Source organism: Oncorhynchus tshawytscha, unplaced genomic scaffold (genome assembly GCF_018296145.1).
Source record: "Oncorhynchus tshawytscha isolate Ot180627B unplaced genomic scaffold, Otsh_v2.0 Un_contig_2575_pilon_pilon, whole genome shotgun sequence".
NCBI classification, from domain to species: Eukaryota; Metazoa; Chordata; class Actinopteri; order Salmoniformes; family Salmonidae; genus Oncorhynchus; species Oncorhynchus tshawytscha.
This window is the reverse complement of record NW_024608785.1, coordinates 38,051-54,353: the sequence shown is the minus strand read 5'-3', so window position 1 is coordinate 54,353 and position 16,303 is coordinate 38,051. Positions and strand designations below refer to the sequence as shown.

The 16,303-nt window shown below is 41.0% G+C and overlaps 1 protein-coding gene and 1 long non-coding RNA gene across 2 annotated transcripts in view; both read right to left on the bottom strand.

The window, feature by feature from the left end:
• LOC121843816 overlaps positions 1-13,842 on the bottom strand; it is a 34,136-nt gene extending 20,294 nt beyond the window's left edge. The window contains exons 1-2 of the mRNA XM_042313662.1: positions 13,742-13,842; positions 10,571-10,620 (exon numbers count right to left, since the gene is read on the bottom strand). The gene's annotated coding sequence lies outside the window, so the exon portion shown is untranslated. The remainder of the gene's footprint in view (positions 1-10,570; positions 10,621-13,741) is intronic.
• Positions 13,843-14,794: 952 nt separating this feature from the next.
• LOC121843817 lies at positions 14,795-15,465 on the bottom strand. Its single transcript, XR_006081755.1, has 3 exons — positions 15,253-15,465; positions 14,956-15,045; positions 14,795-14,854 (listed from the first exon to the last, which is right to left on the bottom strand). It is a non-coding gene; the product is annotated as an uncharacterized LOC121843817 (long non-coding RNA).
• Positions 15,466-16,303: the final 838 nt, after the last annotated feature.

The window sequence follows — 16,303 nt, the reverse complement described above, 5'->3', positions numbered from 1 at the left end:
ACCGGGGAGACACCTTCTGAATACTGGCCCTGATGTGACAACCAAAACACAGCTCAAAACATAACAATAATTAAAATGCTAGTATATGTATATGACTAATAACCAAAAACTATATTTCAAGATATTGTCAAGCGTACTTACAGAGTGAAGTGAAGGGGAGAGGTGAAAACAAGAAGTGTTGACACATTATAAAGTTGTCAGAACACAAGTAGCTCAATCAGAACTGTCCTTTTCCTTCCTCTTTACGACATTAACATGCATCATGACCAGACCAGTACGTCAGAATAGGGCTGTGTCTGTATTTCAATAGAAATTGCGAAAAATACTGCACACTTTCCAGCCCACACTCTCAAACACATTGATCCCCTGAATGCAGCTCACTCTCCAGATCCCAATCACCTGAATTCTGATCACCTGTTCACACACCTGTATGTCATTATCACACACTATTTAGTTCAGTTCTTTGCACCTCCTCATTGTGAGGTATTGTTTGTTTTGTGACACTACTTTCCCGTATTTAGTCCACCTGTGTATGATAGTGTTTGCCTTCCTCACTAACGATGCTTTTGTCTATTCCATGCATGTTCCTTAGCCTATCGGATGTCCTGTTATCAACCTCTTGCCTGTTCTCCCAGACTACGTTACTAGCCTTTCCCTGCCTGTACTGTTGCCTTTATGGTCTGGGTGTTTTAGGTGATGTTCTCTGGTGTTGGTCTGGGTGCTCTAGGTGATCTGATGTTCTCTGGTGTTGGTCTGGGTGTTCTAGGTGATGTGATGTTCTCTGGTGTTGGTCTGGGTGTTCTAGGTGATGTGATGTTCTCTGGTGTTGGTCTGGGTGCTCTAGGTGATCTGATGTTCTCTGGTGTTGGTCTGGGTGTTCTAGGTGATGTGATGTTCTCTGGTGTTGGTCTAGGTGTTCTAGGTGATGTGATGTTCTCTGGTGTTGGTCTGGGTGTTCTAGGTGATGTGATGTTCTCTGGTGTTGGTCTGGGTGCTCTAGGTGATGTGGTGTTGGTCTGGGTGTTCTAGGTGATATATGTTCTCTGGTGTTGGTCTGGGTGTTCTAGGTGATGTGATGTTCTCTGGTGTTGGTCTGGGTGTTCTAGGTGATGTGTTGGTCTGGGTGTTCTAGGTGATGTGGTGTTGGTCTAGGTGATATATGTTCTCTGGTGTTGGTCTGGGTGTTCTAGGTGATGTGATGTTCTCTGGTGTTGGTCTGGGTGCTCTAGGTGATCTGATGTTCTCTGGTGTTGGTCTGGGTGCTCTAGGTGATGTGATGTTCTCTGGTGTTGGTCTGGGTGTTCTAGGTGATGTGGTGTTGGTCTGGGTGTTCTAGGTGATATATGTTCTCTGGTGTTGGTCTGGGTGTTCTAGGTGATGTGATGTTCTCTGGTGTTGGTCTGGGTGTTCTAGGTGATGTGATGTTCTCTGGTGTTGGTCTGGGTGTTCTAGGTGATGTGATGTTCTCTGGTGTTGGTCTGGGTGCTCTAGGTGATCTGATGTTCTCTGGTGTTGGTATGGGTGTTCTAGGTGATGTGATGTTCTCTGGTGTTGGTATGGGTGTTCTAGGTGATGTGATGTTCTCTGGTGTTGGTATGGGTGTTCTAGGTGATCTGATGTTCTCTGGTGTTGGTCTGGGTGCTCTAGGTGATGTGATGTTCTCTGGTGTTGGTCTGGGTGTTCTAGGTGATGTGATGTTCTCTGGTGTTGGTCTGGGTGTTCTAGGTGATGTAATGTTTATGACCTTCTGCCTGCCCCTGGACCCAGCTTCCTGCCTCCTCCTGTGGTCCTTTAAAGAAACACCTGCTGCGCCTTGCGCTTGAAACCAGCTCTCTGTCTCCCATCGTGTTCGTTAGACATGTAAACAATGTGTTGATAAACTATTTATAACGTTAACAATTTACTGTGTTTTCTTGCCCTTCTGAGTTCTGTAAATACAGGTCAAAGTTCAATGATGTCATTCAATTAGAACCCATTCCATTTATACACACATGACTGTCACTACTCATCAGCTGCATCAAAGTGGTACTGAAGGTTCTAGAGTAAGAGCTCCACCTACTGGCATCTCAACATTACTGCAGCATCCTAATAATAATGTTGGGCTAATAACAACATTACAAACTGACAATACATCAGATAAAATGGTGAAACACAACACTGGCTCTTTGACAAAGTAACAATTAAGGAAACAAACACTGATGTCTGTAGTATTACAACATGCCACTATCATATGTTACACTGTTGACCCTTGTGTAGAGTACTGGTAGTATCATTACCTAGCATAGACATCTGTATCATCATCACCAGAGTCTGCTGGATTGACTGCTGCTGTCTATATACTTTATAGTCTAATGTAGCCTGTTATCCATATATAGTCTAATGTAGCCTGTTATCCATATATAGTCTAATGTAGCCTGTTATACATATATAGTCTAATGTAGCCTGTTATCCATATATAGAATAATGTAGCCTGTTTCCATTTACAGTTTAATGTAGCATGTTTCCATATATAGTCTAATGAAGCCTGTTTTCCATATATAGTCTAATGTAGCCTGTTTCCATATATAGTCTAATGTAGCCTGTTACCATATATAGTCTAATGTAGCCTGTTATCCATATATAGTCTAGTGTAGCCTGTTATCCATATATAGTCTAAAGTAGCCTGTTATCCATATATAGACTAATGTAGCCTGTTCCCATATATGGTCTGGTGTAGCCTGTTATGCATGTATAGTCTAGTGTAGCCTGTTACCATATATAGTCTAATGTAGCCTGTTATCCATATACAGTCTAATGTAGCCTGTTATCCATATATAGTCTAATGTAGCCTGTTCCCATATATGGTCTGGTGTAGACTGTTTCCATAAATGGTCTAATGTAGCCTGTTACCATATATAGTCTAATGTAGCCTGTTACCCATATAGTCTAGTGTAGCCTGTTATCCATATATAGTCTAATGTAGCCTGTTATCCATATATAGTCTAATGTAGCCTGTTCCCATATATGGTCTGGTGTAGACTGTTTCCATAAATGGTCTAATGTAGCCTGTTACCATATATAGTCTAATGTAGCCTGTTACCCATATAGTCTAGTGTAGCCTGTTATCCATATATAGTCTAATGTAGCCTGTTATCCATATATAGTCTAATGTAGCCTGTTCTCCATATACAGTCGAATGTAGCCTGTTATACATATATAGTCTAATGTAGCCTGTTATACATATATAGACTAATGTAGCCTGTTTCCATATATGGTCTAGCGTAGCCTGTTATACATATAGTTTAATGTAGCCTGTTATACATATAGTTTAATGTAGCATGCTGTACAGTGTTACGACTTCTATGAATGGTGAGTGGAGGAGTCAAGCGCAGAGAGCAGGTAATTCCGTACGTGGATCTTTTATTCCAACGACAGCGGAGACATGGACATGCAAAACACAAGGACGCATGAAACAACCCGTCCAAAATACACAGGACTAAAACTGTCCGGAAAAATAGAGATCACACTAATACACCAACACCAAATAAACAGAGAACAAGCCCACACAACACCCAGCGAGCCTAGTGCCCTTAAATAGCCTAGAAACAAAACTTACTCAAAACAGGTGTACCCAATTAGACCCAATTAACAGAAACAAAAGGAAAGGGAATCGATGGCAGCTAATAGGCCGGCGACAACGACCGCCGAGCGCCGCCTGAATAGGAAGAGTCACCATCTTCGGCGGGATTCGTGACATCGAGATACTGTAAAGTGCATATAAAGTGCTTATCATGTCCTTGTAAAGAAGCATAAAATTACTTATTAGATCTAATAACTAGTAATTTCATAGGATTTCTGTGTAAAGTACTCTGACATGATTCAGGAGGCCTGTAATAGGTCAATCTAGGACAGGAAGGTAAAGAGGAGAGTGATGTTGAGTGTGATCTATACCAACAAAGCCAGAACCACCTTCACTGTCTCATGTTAATACTACTCCTAAACACAACCCACCATCACTGTGTCTCATGTTAATACTACTCCTAAACACAACCCTCCATCACTGTGTCTCATGTTAATACTACTCCTACACACAACCCACCATCACTGTGTCTCATGTTAGTACTACTCCTAAACACAACCCTCCATCACTGTGTCTCATGTTAGTACTACTCCTAAACACAACCCACCATAACTGTGTCTCATGTTAGTACTACTCCTAAACACAACCCTCCATCACTGTGTCTCATGTTAGTACTACTCCTAAACACAACCCACCATAACTGTGTCTCATGTTAATACTACTCCTAAACACAACCCACCATCACTGTGTCTCATGTTAATACTACTCCTAAACACAACCCACCATCACTGTGTCTCATGTTAGTACTACTCCTAAACACAACCCTCCATCACTGTGTCTCATGTTAGTACTACTCCTAAACACAACCCTCCATCACTGTGTCTCATGTTAATACACAACCCACCATCACTGTGTCTCATGTTAGTACTACTCCTAAACACAACCCACCATCACAGTGTCTCATGTTAATACTACTCCTAAACACAACCCACCATCACTGTGTCTCATGTTAGTACTACTCCTAAACACAACCCACCACCACAAGACTCTCTGGTCTTGGCCATTGTGGAGAGGTTGTAGTCTGTTTGAATGAGTGTGTGGACAGATATATTTTATACAAGTAACAAGTTCAAACAGGTGCAGTTAATACAGGTAATGAGTGGAGAACAGGAGGGCTTCTTAAAGAAAAACTAACAGGTCTGTGAGAGATGGAATTCTTACTGGTTGGTAGGTGATCAAATACTTATGTCATGCAATAAAATGTAAATTCATTACTTATAAATCATACAATGTGATTTTCCTGATTTTTGTTTTTGATTCTGTCTCTCACAGTTGAAGTGTACCTTTGATAAAAATTACAGACCTCTACATGCTTTGTAAGTAGGAAAACCTGCAAAATCGGCAGTGTATCAAATACTTATTCTCCACCCACTGTACATGCATATCCTAGTTTCTGGGCCTGAGTAACAGGCAGTTTACTTTGGGCACCTCATTCATTAAAATTTCCGAATACTGCCCCCTATCCCAAATACGTTTTTAAGATACCATAAAACGGCAGCCATTTTCCCCAGCGCTAACAAGGTGTCCCTTTGCACAAGATTGTTTATGCATGTGTGCTGTTGGTGAGAATACTTGTCTCACCTGGCTGGCTATCAGGTTAACAAGGTGGTCATGTCTAGCAGTGTACAAATCCCCGCACACACACACACACACACACACACACACACACACACACACACACACACACACACACACACACACACACACACACACACACACACACACACACACACACACACACACACACACTGCAGTGTTAAATTGTTATTTTGCATGTCTTTTCTTACCCTGGTTAATCATCTCATCTCTATGTAGATCAACACTCCTACACTGAGACACTTTATGAATACTGGCCCTGATGTAACAACCAAAACACAGCTCAAAACATAACAAGAAGTAAAATTATATATTACCGTCAAGTATATGACTTATGACTAAAAACAAATAACCCAAAACTATATTTCAAGATATTGTCTAGAGTACCTACAGAGTGAAGTGAAGGGGAGAGGTCTTGTACAGTGAGTCAACTTACTAGTAGTGTGTGGCAACTGCTAGTAAGTGTCAGTTCTGTGGTTGATACATATTCATGTAGTCAGGACACAAGTAGCTGATGCAGAACAGTCCTTTCTTCCTCTTTAAGACATTAACATGCATGACGACCAGAACAGGTCAAAGTTCCATTTACATTTGGTCAGTTCCATGATGTCATTCATTCTATTCTACAAACACATTCAATTTACTCTCCTCATCAGCTGCATCAAAGTGGTCCTGAAGGTTCCAGTGTTCTAGACTAGAGCTCCTCCTACTGGCATCTCAACATTACTGCACCATCCTAATAATAATGTCCTCAATAATGTTGGGCTAATAACAACATTACAAACTGACAATACATCAGAATGTTGAAACACAACACTGGCTACCACTTGACTAGGTCATATTTAATCACACAAACACTGATGTCTGTAGTAGTACAACATGCCACTATCATATTATGTTACACTTGTATACAGTACTGGTAGTAGCATTAGTTAGTAGAGACATCAGTATCATCATCACCATAGTCTGCAGTATTGACGGCTGCTGTCCATATACTGTATAGTCTAATGTAGCCTGTTATCCATATATAGACTAATGTAGCCTGTTATACATATATAGTCTAATGTAGCCTGTTATACATATATAGTCTAATGTAGCCTGATATCCATATATAGTCTAATGTAGCCTGTTATTCCTCAATAGTCTAATGTAGCCTGTTCTCCATATGTAGTCTAATGTAGCCTGTTATCCATGTATAGTCTAATGTAGCCTGTTATCCATGTATAGTCTAATGTAGCCTGATATCCATATATAGTCTAATGTAGCCTGTTATACATATATAGTCTAATGTAGCCTGTTATCCATATATAGACTAATGTAACCTGTTATCCATATATATTCTAATGTAGCCTGTTATCCATATATAGTCTAATGTAGCCCGTTATCCATATATAGTCTAATGTAGCCTGTTATCCATATATAGTCTAATGTAGCCTGTTATCCATATATAGTCTAATGTAGCCTGTTATCCATATATAGTCTAATGTAGCCTGTTATCCATATATAGTCTAATGTAGCCTGTTATACATATATAGTCTAATGTAGCCTGTTATCCATATATAGTCTAATGTAGCCTGTTATCCATATATAGTCTAATGTAGCCTGTTATACATATATAGTCTAATGTAGCCTGTTATCCATATATATTCTAATGTAGCCTGTTATCCATATATAGTCTAATGTAGCCTGTTATCCATATATAGTCTAATGTAGCCTGTTATCCATACATAGTCTAATGTAGCCTGTTATCCATATATAGTCTAATGTAGCCTGTTATACATATATAGTCTAATGTAACCTGTTATCCATATATAGTCTAATGTAGCCTGTTGTCCATATATAGTCTAATGTAGCCTGTTATCCATATATAGTCTAATGTAGCCTGTTATCCATATATAGTCTAATGTAGCCTGTTATCCATATATAGTCTAATGTAGCCTGTTATCCATATATAGTCTAATGTAGCCTGTTATCCATATATAGTCTAATGTAGCCTGTTATCCATATATATTCTAATGTAGCCTGTTATCCATATATAGTCTAATGTAGCCTGTTATCCATATATAGTCTAATGTAGCCTGTTATCCATATATAGTCTAATGTAGCCTGTTATCCATATATATTCTAATGTAGTCTGTTGTCCATGTATAGTCTAATGTAGCCTGTTATCTGTATATAGTCTAATGTAGCTTGTTATCCATATATATTCTAATGTAGCCTGTTATACATATAGTTTAATGTTGTGGTGAAATCCTGCACAGAGCCTTCACCGTGTGCTGCCACTTTAAGAGCACATCAGCAGTCAGGAAGGAGGAAATACAGCTCTTCTGTCTCTCTGTGTGGAGCTGTTGGTTGGTGCACAGTGTGTGCAACTCTGCAGAAGTCCTGTTTATTTTCAGTGTGCTTAGTTGTAAAGTGTTAAGTTGATCGCCGGTGTTTCCTCTCCAGGTCGTGGTTTTAAAATAATTATTTTTCCAAGGTGTTGAAGTTAGTTTGACTTTAGGTTCTGAATGAAAGATGAAAAGAGGTGATTTATGGACGTCTGTGTTTGGGCCAAATGAAAGCTGGCCAAACACCGACGTCTATGATTGGTTCAGATTTGGTCCGGACCAGACCAAAAACCAACGTCCGTGAACGTGGAAATCAGGGCAGGTCCAGAATGCACCAAAAAAAAACATCCAAAAGGTGTCCGTGTTGGACGGTGCTTACTGAGGTAAGCCAGTTCAGACATGACCAAAAAATATGTCCAAAAGATGTCAGCCTGTTCTTACGGGGGTGTTTTCTACCATGTCGGCCTGTTCTTACGGGGGTGTTTTCTACCATGTCGACCTGTTGTTACGGGGTGTTTTCTACCATGTCGACCTGTTCTTACGGGGGTGTTTTCTACCATGTCGGCCTGTTCTTACGGGGTGTATTCTACCATGTCGGCCTGTTCTTACGGGGGTGTTTTCTACCATGTCGGCCTGTTCTTACGGGGTGTTTTCTACCATGTCGGCCTGTTCTTACGGGGTGTTTTCTACCATGTCGACCTGTTCTTACGGGGTGTTTTCTACCATGTCGGCCTGTTCTTACGGGGTGTTTTCTACCATGTCAGCCTGTTCTTACGGGGGAAGGTTTTCTACCATGTCGGACCACAATGGAATTCTATGACTGCCCATCCATTTGGGAGGTCCACCGTTTGTAAAAACTGTCCGTTTCATCAACTTAATTGGTCCTGATTCCTGTGACTAATCAATGTGGCTAATTAAGCTCTGAATATCAGCCACCCAACTTCATCAGGAGGAGTTATCCTGAGCCTATTTCCTATGTGTTTACACAGCTACAAATACAGAGATATTCTATTTTCCGCTATGATCAGCTTAGTAAAACAATTGAAGGATACAAACTTGAAACCACTGATCATGACAATTTAGCCAACAGGGTGAATCTCCTGGACAGCAGTGACTATCCTGGTTATCCAGTCCATATTATCTATTTTACTTTGACCTGTACTGTTTTTAGAATATTTCACGTATGGGTGGTCCTGGGAACCAAACTCATTACACTGCAGGTGCTCTACCAACTACTCTAACTAGCTCACAACCCACAATCACTGTGTCTCATGTTAGTACTACTCCTAAACACAACCCACTATCCCTGTGTCTCATGTTAATACTACTCCTAAACACAACCCACCATCACTGTGTCTCATGTTAATACTACTCCTAAACACAACCCACCATCACTGTGTCTCATGTTAATACTACTCCTAAACACATCCCACCATCACTGTCTCATGTTAATACTACTCCTAAACACAACCCACTATCCCTGTGTCTCATGTTAATAGTACTCCTAAACACAACCCACCATCACTGTGTCTCATGTTAATACTACTCCTACACACAACCCACCATCACTGTCTCATGTTAATACTACTCCTAAACACAACCCACCTTCACTGTGTCTCATGTTAATACTACTCCTAAACACAACCCACCATCACTGTCTCATGTTAATACTACTCCTAAACACAACCCACCATCACTGTGTCTCATGTTAATACTACTCCTAAACACAACCCACCATCACTGTCTCATGTTAATACTACTCCTAAACACAACCCACCATCACTGTGTCTCATGTTAATACTACTCCTAAACACAACCCACCATCACTGTGTCTCATGTTAATACTACTCCTAAACACAACCCACCATCACTGTGTCTCATGTTAATACTACTCCTAAACACAACCCACCATCACTGTGTCTCATGTTAATACTACTCCTAAACACAACCCACCATCACTGTGTCTCATGTTAATACTACTCCTAAACACAACCCACCATCACTGTGTCTCATGTTAATACTACTCCTAAACACAACCCACCATCACTGTGTCTCATGTTAATACTACTCCTAAACACAACCCACCATCACTGTCTCATGTTAATACTACTCCTAAACACAACCCACCATCACTGTGTCTCATGTTAATACTACTCCTAAACACAACCCACCATCACTGTGTCTCATGTTAATACTACTCCTAAACACAACCCACCATCACTGTGTCTCATGTTAATACTACTCCTAAACACAACCCACCATCACTGTGTCTCATGTTAATACTACTCCTAAACACAACCCACCATCACTGTGTCTCATGTTAATACTACTCCTAAACACAACCCACCATCACTGTGTCTCATGTTAATACTACTCCTAAACACAACCCACCATCACTGTGTCTCATGTTAATACTACTCCACTAACTCTTTCTTTAGGCCATTTTCAAAATGTCTCCACAACAATCTGTTGCTCTCAGAGCTCTTAAAATAGCATGTACAAGTCTATGTGAAACCACATGTACAACAATTACACACACACACACACACACACACACACACACACACACACACACACACACACACACACACACACACACACACACACACACACACACACACACACACACACACACACACACACAGTTATCATTGACCCTGTTATACTATGACAGTGAACATGACCCTATTTAATGGAGATCTGGGTATTACTGTCAAACTCTACTGATCATGTTTTAAACATGTAAATGAATAAATTAAACTAAACTAAACACATGAAACCACAGTCCAGGGTCAGTATTCACAAAGTGTATCAGAGTAGGAGAGCTGATCTGGGATCAGTTTAGCCTTTTAGATCATAATTATGTGGACCGTCTGAGACACTTTATGAATACAGGCCCTGATGTGACAACCAAAACACAGTTCAAAATAAACCAACAAGTACAAAGATACAGTAAGTCATGTGATGTTTGGCTAAAAACATAAAAACTAAAACTATATTTCAAGATATCATCAAGTGTACTTACAGAGTGAAGTGAAGGGGAGAGGTCTTGAACAGTTAGTCAACTTACTGTCACTGTGTGGAAACAAGAAGTAGTTTACTGTAAGTATTAGTAGAAACAGGCATAGCCTAAGTGTGAGTTCTGTGGTTGACACATTTTAAAGAAGCCTAGTCAGGTCATTAACATGCAGGAACAGCATGTCACATAAGGGATGTTACTGTATCTAAATAGAAAATGGTCTAAAGTCAGAATACTGTAGTTACATTTCTTTATATGAGGAGTGGACCTACATGTTTTACAAGAGACAACATGTGACCCATTCCCATCTCCTCATCAGCTGGTACTGAAGGTTCCAGAACAGATGAAAGGGGAGTATCTTTGGTTCCAGTGTTCTAGACTAGAGCTCTCCCTACTGACATCTCAACATTACTGCAGCTTCCAGGCCTCATATGTCCCTACTAGTCCGATGAAAATATACACAATTTAAGATGAAATAACATTTGAAAATGTAAATATATATATAGAATAAACCAGGCACACATGTGAAAATACTGTGTTATTGGGAGTTAAATTGAACTGGTGTTTGAATTGAGTGAACTAGTGAGCTCAGCTAGCTTGTTAGCTACATGAAGTGGCTGTTATTCAGTGATAAACAAGCATTTCTCTGCATTACACAGCTACTCTGAATGTACTGGATTGTGAACAATATGATGTGCTGCCGCTGAATTACAGCAAGACCACATAGTTAGCTTGTGAGCTAGTTAGTTACCTAACTTTTAGCTATCGTAGTTAGCTAGCTAGCTAGAAACAACAGACAACAGTGAGCTGTCATTATGCCAAGGCCAAGGCAAGCTGCTCTGTATTTCCAGTGTGTTCTTGTGTGAAAGAGATGTCTTCAGCTCACTGATCTTCAGAACAACGGACCCAAAGTGAACCCTGACATCCATATAACTAAGTCTGTCTTTCTGTCTGGGATTATTGTCCTATTGTGTGTTTTTGGAAAATGACCATGAATAGTATTTCATGTAATTGGTTATTGCTTCATTATTGATATTTTTTTGTGTGATTTTTTTATACATATATCTTTTGCATTTTTATAATACAAAAATATTTTCTTCCATAAAAAGCATTGTTAGTTAAGCGCTTGTCAGTAATCATTTCACAGTAAGGTCTACACCTGTTGTATTAAGGCGCATGTGACAAATACAATTAGATTTGATTTGTGTGTTTAGGTACTGAACATTGCTCCCTCTGACACTGGGTTTCTGAACCTCTAAAAGTCTAAGCCGTTTGGGGGTTCTACTTAGCTGACATATGGAAAATCGAGCACACGGCCATGCCATCTCTGTTAACAAACATTGGGAGTAGAATGGCTTTACTGAAGAGCTCAGTGACTTTCAACATGGCACCGTCAAAGAATGTCACCTTGACAACAAGTCAGTTTATCAAATTTCTTCAGTGCTAGAGCTGCTCCGGTCAACTGTAAATGCTGTTATTGTGAAGTGGAAATGAATAGGAGCAACAACAGCTCTCCTCGAAGTCATAGGCTACACAAGTTCACAGAACAGGCCGTGTGCTGAACCGTGTAGTGCGTAACAATTGTCTGTCCTCGGTTGCAACACTCACTACTGAGTTCTAAACTGTCTCTGGAAGCAACTTCAGCACAAGAACTGTTAGTCCGGTGCCCATCCAGGTAATGGCTCAAAGTCATGGCCACAGATAAAATGGCATCAAATCAAGTTATATCTACCTTTGATTTGACAATGCCAACATCATACTTCAAAATCTTAGCTAAAGCAGACAATGGACATGAACATTACACAACAAGTTGGAAATCACAAATTCAACTATGAGTGGTTTGAAAGGAATCAGTGGATAACTGCAAGCGCTGCAAAGCAATAACCAGCCTCTGGCAGTCCGATGGACAAATCTGGACTTTAAGCATAGTCCCAAAAGTACAATGGAACCAATAGCATTTTCCCAAAAGTACAAACTCCTAAAGATTAAGTTAATGGTGACACATCTCACATAGTTGAAGGCATTTAGTCAGCATTATGTTTCATCCCAGCCCCACCTGTTTAACTGAAGCAATGTTGCATCCCACCACTTTTGGCGTGTTATTTTCATTACCACTATGTCTCAAAGGTGACAGCATTATGTTTACAAACATTGTAAAGGTGAATCATTGAGTTAATAAACCTGGAGCCTCTCCATGACAATCATCCCACCACTCACCTGGAGCCTCTCAAGGTGAGCATTATGTTTCATCCAAACTGCAGGTGCCTTCAGGTGACAGCATTATGTTTCATCCCACCACTCAGTGGTGCCTGGGTGACAGCCAGCGGAAACCACTGACCTGGAGCCTCTCCAAGGTGACATAATGTTTCATCCCACCTCTCACCTGTGATTGGCTCAGTGTTCTGCATTCATGGGGACATCCCACCACAAAATCTACCTGGAGCCTCTCCAAGGTGACAGCATTATGTTTCAAGCACCTTACCTGGTGCTGCCAAGGTGACAGCATTATGTTTCATCCCCACTCACCTGGAGCCTCAAGGTGACAGCATTATGATAAAACTCACCTGGAGCCTCAAATGATGTCAATGTTTCATCATACCTGGAGCCTTCAAAAGCCTCTCCAAGGTGACAGCATTATGTTTCATCCCACATACTCACCTGAGCCTCTCCAAGGTGACAGCATCTATGTTTCATCCTTGTCATATGAGAGAAATTCTAGGTGAAATTATGTTTCATCTCATCACCTGGAGCCTCTCCAAGGTGACAGCATTATGTTTCATCCCACCACAACCTTGGAGCCTCAAGGTGACAATGAGTGGTTTGATCCCAACTCAGTGGATAACTGACAGCTGCAAAGCAATCCCACCACCAGCCTGGAGCCTTCCAAGGTGACAGCATTATGTTTCATCCACTCACCTGGAGCCTCTCCAAGGTGACAGCATTATGTTTCATCCCACCACTCGTTGTCCCAAAAGGTGACAGCATTATGTTTCATCCAATAGCTGGAGCCTCCCAAGGTGACAGCATTATGTTTCAAACTCTCACCTGGAAAGGTGACAGCATTATGTTTCATCCCACCACTCACCTGGAGCCTCTCCAAGGTGACAGCATTATGTTTCATCCACCACTAGTTGAAGCCATTTAGGTGACAGCATTATGTTTCATCCCACCACTCACCTGGAGCCTCTCTAAGGTGACAGCGGCCATGTTGGCATTCTTGATGTTGACAAAGGCACAGAATCTCTCATGCTGAACAATGATACTCCATCTCCCCACACCTACAGTAAAGGACATTGAATTTGAATGTACAATAATGATGATTCTCATTCCAACTCAGCAGACAGAGATAAATGTCATAGTATTAGAATGGGGGACCGGCAGCCATTTTGAGTGAACCATTTAAAGTGTTAATGTTATGTTACTTGATGGTTATCACACCATGTCAGAAACAAAGAAACTCACAGCAAGAGAAACCAAGCAGTGGATATGCAGGTAGCCTAGTGGTTATGAGTGTTGGGCCAATAACAGAAAGGTTGCTGTTTCAAATCCCTGAGCCAAATAGGTGAAAAAAACTGCACTTGAGCAAGGCACTTAACCCTACTTTCTCCTGTACGTCACTCTGGGTAAGAGCGGCTGTTAAATGACTAATAATATGTAGTTAGAGATGCAGACACAGAACTAAAACAGATGGGTGTGGTGGTCATACATTTTGAAGAGGTCCCATATGTGTTTCCCAGTGAGGTCCATGGTGACGTTCCCCACCCAGTGAGAGGGACAGGGGGACCTGAGGATGAGAGTAGAGGGAGGGAAGGACCATGGTCAGAATAAATCCATTAAAGCAACCTTATAACAACACATTACGGTTCTAAATGGCCCATAGGGCTCCGGTTGAAAGTAGTGTACTATATAGGAATATGGTTCTATTTGGGACTGTCTATAGAATCTATAAACATAGGTATGTATACTCATATTAAATCATGCATAATTTAGATGTGGAATAACCAAACAACAGAGTGGAGTTGGTCTCAGTGAACCAAACTGGTCTGTAATAATGAGATAACCTTGTCTGAGACCTGGAGATTAATTTTAGCTCTCAGGGCTAATGCCTAGACTTTAGCTCAGTGAGCTAGCATGGTCTAGAGTCGCACTAACAACCCAGGTATGATAACCAGACTTAAACATACTCACCCAGTAGAGTCCTGAGGGGAGGAGAGGTCCACCACTGGAGTCCTGAGGGGAGGGGAGGAGAGGTCCACCACTGGAGTCCTGAGAGGGAGGAGAGGTCCACCACTGGAGTTCCGAGAGGGATAAGATCCACCACTGGGTTCCGAGAGGGCGAAGAGATTGAGAGTCAGATTTCAACCCTGTCTCCCCTCACAGAGCTTCAGGACCTTGCAGTTGAAGACCTCAGTGGAGGACTCATCTCAGTCCTGATCCAGCTTTATCACCTGCTCCATGGCCCTTTCTGCTTCACCATACAGCTGGAAAGAGAAAAGGGGAGGGATGGGACACATGAGTGGGGGGGGTAGAGGGGAGGGAGAGAGAGAGGATGGGAGAGAGGGGACATAAGATAAGTGGGGAGAGGGCGAAGAGATTGAGAGTCAGGTTTCACCGACAGACACACACACACACACACACACACACACACAGCAATTTCCATTTTCACAGTAGAGAGCTCAGACACTGACCTTTAACCCCATCAGTGCACTCCCCTTGAGGAAGTATCCCTTTGGCCAATCAGGGGCGAGCTGGATGGACTTCTGAGCATCTGATAGGGCAGAGGGGTAGAGCTCCAGACACCATTAGGAGGACAAACCATTCTCAAAGAAATACAAGAAATGAGATCAAAGTAGAAATAGTCCAGATCTTTTGCCACCTAGAAAATCTGTTTGACAACTTAAATTTGATAGCTCCTTCAATGGTCTAGGGAGCAACATACCCCTATCACACACAGGCATCCACAAGTAACCAGAACACACCCATACAATGTCTGAACTACTGGGAAAGAATCTGGCAAGATCTAGACATGTAAGTATGTGTGTGTGTGTGTGTGTGTGTGTGTGTGTGTGTGTGTGTGTGTGTGTGTGTGTGTGTGTGTGTGTGTGTGTGTGTGTGTGTGTGTGCGCGCCCCTAGCCACTCATAGTTATGTGGTTCAATGCCCCCCTCATGTGTCCAATGGGCAGAAATACAAGAAACAAGCTGAATGGATGTAGTGATGATTCAATGTAAATTAACAAAATAATCCATTTATTTGTCTTTTTATTGTCTACCTTTGAGCTTATTTACAACATGATGCTTATACTGTATTCATTGTATCTAAAATATGTCATTATTAATGATTTGATAATGAAACAAGGAATATCATGACACTGAACAATATAGTATTACATAATATAAAATATAAAATGACCAGTAATGACTGACAGCAATACAAAGTAAAACATATTTTAACACATCAGGAACAACTCCAGAGATACAAATATTTAAAACTATTGTCAATATAATTCATTTTTGTGTCACTAAGACAAGCCAAAACTTTATATGTTATAAAAATCTGAATTTGGCAAAATCCCATAAAAAAGATAAGCAATACAATCTACAGACAGGAAACAGATAAGTTGACATGTTGAACCTGTAAATGAACCCACAAATGCTGATGCTCCAGATACTCAACTAGTGTAAAAAAGGCCAGTTTCATTGGTTCTTTAATCAGCGAGCACAACAGTTTTCAGCTGTGC